The sequence below is a fragment of the Medicago sativa genome, chromosome 8, assembly GCF_051527215.1.
Source record: "Medicago sativa cultivar Bolivia chromosome 8, Bolivia_mono, whole genome shotgun sequence".
NCBI lineage: Eukaryota > Viridiplantae > Streptophyta > Magnoliopsida > Fabales > Fabaceae > Medicago > Medicago sativa.
In genome coordinates, this window is record NC_140756.1 from 51514706 (window position 1) to 51520705 (window position 6000).

The following is a 6000-nucleotide window of genomic DNA, read 5'->3' on the forward strand; positions in this document are numbered from 1 at the left end:
TCTGCAGTTCTGCATTAATTGGGAACAAGTGGAATGATGGAGTAAAATTTGTATCAAACTTCTAGTCTAATCTAAATGAAAAACTTGGTAAGAGAAGTTTTATAAAGTCAATAGTAGAATTTTCACAAGCTAACATTACTGAACTCGATAAAAGAGGTAAAATGATAAAGACAAACTAGAAGATTGAATTGAAGGACATGAACATGCTTACCAGAGATTTAATACCCTGACAGGGATCCAGAATCTAAACCCTGAGCAGAAAAAGTACACAGAAAGGCTGGATTTTCCACAACATAGCTAGAGAGCCAGATAAATTTCACAGGGGATTTTATAAGCATCTTGTGTCATAAGCTCTTGCGTCATAAGATAAGCTTAAATAAGCCCTGCATAAGCTCTTTCAAACAGCCCCTACCCTACCTTATATAGAGTAAGCTTCAAACTATTTAATTATATATGCACACAATCACCTGCATGAGTTAACAACTCTGATTATATGTTCACTTGAGAGGTAGGGTAACTACTGTTAGCGGCCAACACTCGAGGGGATTTAGTCCCGGATCGGATAGATAGGAATCTTGAGAAGAGTTTATAAAGAGGAGACACTCCTCACCGTACAAGCCGGTTTCTCGATATTCGTTACAACTGCTCCTACAATGAAGACCCAACATGATTGTTGTTTACCTATAACTAATATTTTTAGATTCCTTTAAAATTTTTAGATTACATCTGAAGCTATTGATATGATTGAAATCTTTAAATTTACCAAAACCATAGTTTCTCCGTATGACAGTTTAGTTTAACCACATTCATGTCGCATTGATAGGAAGATATATGATCCTTTGTTAGTAGTGCAACCTGATAGCGCAGTAATGATAACTTGTACTGCAAGTTATCTGTTTTCAAAGAGAGAAAAAGAAATGAACTATTGATTGTAAACTTGTTATTCTCATTAGCAATGAAAGTGTGTTTACATCATACTTATATGCAAGCTTATGTACATTACTTGCTGATCAAGTAATCAATCAAAAGCCTCAACTTACTTGAATTAAAAACTAACAAAACCCATATTTTTCTTATTGTTTTGCTTATATAAAACTTATGAATAGCTTTAGATATATAAAGAAAACTATAGAAATAGTATCTGGTTAAAAAACACCTGCTAAATAAGGACATTATCCAAAAACCTAAATAGCAAGGAATCAATTACCAAACAAATTAATGTTATTTGAAGCTAGACAGCAAATCAACATATAAACTTGCAATGTTGTCACACAATGCCAAAACTATGGCGCTCTTTCCTTGACAGTAACAGTAATAGTTGTATTTTAGTCACACACAAAAAAAAACACTAGTAGTTGTATAATCATAAAAGAAGTAAATTGGTACATACAAAAAATGAACGGCACTACAAGAATTCCAAGATTTAGAGCATTTTCTCAATATATATTACTCATTTGAGGTTGATAAACTAAGGCAAATTTTATTGAACTTGAAATTTAGAGCAGTTGCTAAATATATATTTAACTTGAACTTGCACACACTATGTGTGTGTTTGGAATTATGGTGAAAAAAATGGAACTTAATAAGCTGATGCTATAACTACAAATTTTTGACACAAAAGTTCCAATTCTCGATCACATTTTATGGCACCAGGCAAACTCTAGAATATTAGAGCCACTTCCCCAAAAGAAACATGTTAAAACCTGTTCCGGTCCGGCTAAAAAGTCAGATCCACTTATCAAAGGCTCAATCACAAGGTAGGGACAAATAAGGCTCTCCAAGCCCATTACACTCCCTTACTCCACCACAATTTTAAGTAAGTTCATTTTATCCCATAAACCTTTCAACCCCCATGTTTCCCACCTGACTTGGAGCGTGTACGTACCACCCTCTTTTATCTCACCGGCAATGGGGTCTCTTTCATGAATTTCGGCGAGACCTTCAACAACAAAGCACCTTCTTCATCAATCCGTCGTATCAACGTGAGTATTATTGTGGAAACATTTTCTAAAAAAATAGAGACAAAAACTATAAATTTGAACTTATAAGTTATAATAAAAAAGGCATATTGAAAATTCAAACATGTTAAAAGTCAATTAGAAAAAAATAATTTTTTACTGCTCCATAATTGAAACTAAATGTAGTCGCCGTTTTCATTTCCTGCCAACCTTCAACCTGTAATCACACTACAGTGACTGCGCACTTCATCTTTGTCAATGTCATCACCTTACGTGTTTAAGCTCCTCTTCTCTTCAACGCTTCCACCTCTCGTCGCAGACGGGGCTTCCTTCAAATCGCAGCTTAATTTAGGAGTAAGTAAACAATTTCGTTTTCTAATCGCGTCTTATGTTTTCATTCCTTTGTTTTGCTTTTCTTTTTCTGTGACTTCCGTTGGTTTTCCGTGTTCGGGTTCCCTATTCTAGTTTCTTGTTTGCTTTATTCTGGTGAAAAGTTGATTATCCACTTTAGAATAATTGTTAATGTAACCCATTTTCCGAACATAAAAATCTCATATTAAATCAGAGTATTTAAATCATAAACGGAATGTTACATACTACTTTAAAGTCATAAAATAGATATTAATAAATATCCTTCCAGGTTCAACATCATAAAAGTCTGGAAATACGCAGCGGAAATAGTTCGACATGAATAAAGTCTTGGCACGCGAGGCCTTATCGGAAAATCTCATAATTTGGTTCAATACTTATTCATAAAAAGTTCATAAAAGACACGTAAGGAATAGATATGAAAGTAAGTCTCATCCCGTTACGTATCGTAGAACCTAGACACAAGTGAGGAGTCCACTCACGAACACTTCTAGTCTTTATTACCTGCAAGTTACCCATACGAAGGGCAACATTTTCAAGCGAAGGGGTGAGATTTCTCAAACAATAATATTAAACATATAAATCAAATAAAGTACATTCAACAACTTAAACATCATTAACATATCTTATACTCCATTAACTAGCATCATTAATCTCCTACATTAGTTATACACTTCATCTTATATCATCTTAATTATAGACGTAAACATCATCATATAACATCAATTACTAATTCATAAACATCGGCATACATCATCAAATATTAATTACAAACATCAACACATATAATGATCATAAGCATCAACATCTAACACCAAATATAATCATAAGCATCATCATGTATTTCACATAAGTATCATTATCAAAGCATATCATTTATCGAAAACAACTTCATAATTAAGTTCGTAATCAACTTCTTAAACAAACATCATCATTAAATCATCATCAAATATAAGTTATGACGACTCTACAATGCAACAACATCTTCAACAACAACTTAGACAACTTCAACAACAACTTAGACAACTTCAATATGCATGTGGTACCACCAGGGCATTAAGCCCCCTTCGCTAAGGTCATATTTGGACCTGTCGGGCATTAAGCCCCCGTCGCTAAGGTCATAAAGAACCTGTCGGGCATTAAGCCCCCATCGCTAAGGTCATAAAGAACCCGTCGGGCATTAAGCCCCCATCACCGACTATGCAACGACACAATCTTCCTACAACTTGGACAACAACATGAACATCTTATACAATTCCATTAAAATGGACGGCTTCTTAAATCATGACAACTTAGACCGACTTATACATCTTCACTAAAACTCAACAGCAACATGGACATCGTATGGACAGTTCACAACATATTATCATCATTGAATGCATTACACTAACTTTAAACATCACAAGTATTTACTTAATGTATTTATAACACGTCACTTTACTTATAACATTAAATCAAGGTTCAACGGCAACAAACGGCGGCAAATACGGCATATAGCGGTGCTCGAATATGATATCATCATTAAAGAAATGTATCATATCAACTTAATCATCAAAAAGAATCATATAAGCATATTTATCAATATCATATTAATCACAACCTATACCATATTAGTTTGGTTTCTGGACAGCTCCTAATGTCCTAGACAATCTTCAACATACTTCTAGGATCAACTCATAACTATTAAGGCACTCAAAACCACCTAAAACTTGGCCTAAATGCAACATCATGATTTCGCCGGTTACTCGCCATTGCGAGTGATTTGCTCGCCATTGCGAGCTTCGGTATTACTCGCCACTTTGCGAGCGATTTGCTCGCCATTGCGAGTGGCTACCGGTTACTCGCCATTGCGAGCGATTTGCTCGTCATTGCGAGCGATTTGTGTCGATACGGCCAAAATCCTAAAAATCTCAACTTTTCATCTATTCTCATGTTTCTAACCATCAAACTACTTCTAATAACATTCTTATGGAATATCTAAGGTCTGTTCATGATTCTCTCATCAATTCTACGGTTCTTCATCATCTAATCATCAAAATCGCTCATAAACCCTAATTCTTAAACTCACCGACTTCTCATCTAATCATATGTTTTAAACCTCAAAACTATTCCAATAATCATTCTACGGATTATCTAAGGATTGTTCACGCTTCTACATCAATCTAACAATTTTCATCCATTAATCCTCAATTCTTCACTCAAAACCCTAATCCTCTTAATCTCACAAACTCTCCCCAACTTTGTTAGATGTAATCTAATGATTTACAACTTAATATTAAAGCAAGATAGTCTCACCCTTACCTTAATTTTGCAGAAATCGCAGCTCTCTCTTCTCCTCTTCTTCTCTTGGCTTTTCTCCTCTTTTCTCCAAAACTTGAACGTACGTTGAAAACTATTCTCTCAACCTAACTTCCTCTATTTATAACCTTTCTATTCTTTCTAAATCTATTTGGGCCCAACAACTTAATCTCCTTTCTATTCTAACCCCCAATTCTACTTACACTAATAATTCTCATATTCTAATAAATAATAGAAATATGCCACGTAATAAAATACTAACACCTCTTATAAATAATTAAATCACATAAATAAATTTTAACTTAATAAAAATAATTAAATAAAAGGGAGGGTGTTACAGTTAACAAATTCGCAATTAAGTCACAAAATTCATGATTTTGCGACTTTACTTAGCTTCAACGACTCAAATCCATAAAGAATCCCAAAAACCGGTAAAATCCTATCAAAATCATGAAATCTCGTTGAAAATTGGAGAATTTTGTTTATTTTATTTATGGGTCAATTATTGTTGATTCATCAAATGATCCGATTTGTACCCATGACCCGGTTCATTAACGGTGAAATGATGAGATTGATGAAGATGAAGGTGTTGATATGATAGAGGATTATCTATATAATTGATGAGGATAATCTATATAATTGACGATTTCTTCGTTATTTATGATTGCACATAGGTTTTACCTTTTTTGTTACGCATTTGGTCTTTGTCTTGAAACTTAATAGTCACTTGCTTACTTATCATAAGTATTTTGTTAGATGTAACGCCCTATCTCTATTAAAGCGATAAAACACGCGAATATAACGAATATTCAAGAAATAGACGCTACGTCTAACATAAGAATCCAAAAGCCAAACATACATGCATATATATATATATATATATATATATATATATATATATATATATATATATATATATATATATATATATATATATATATATATATATATATAATATCTCAACAGCCACGGCGGATACAAATCATATAACTCCAACATATACATGCTATGGTCAAAATACATCAACATATAAATCCTCCAAGTCCTAAGAAATGGACAACTTCAACAACAAAAGAAACAATCCAACAACAAAAGACACCGACCCTAATCGAGCCTAGACCTACTCCAATTGATAACGGAGAAAGCTCCTGCTATCCAAGCACTCACCAAAGCAACTACTCCGCACGGCGTCTACCCATCCATACGGACAGTAGGCGGCAAAAACCATTGGGGGTAAGCTTTACATTAATCATAATAATAGTTGACATAAATAATTCAATTCAATTCTCAAATAGTTTGCATGAACAATTAACTTCCATAACTATATTCATACAACAAATTCAAGTATCACAACTAGCACTTATCAAACACGTTC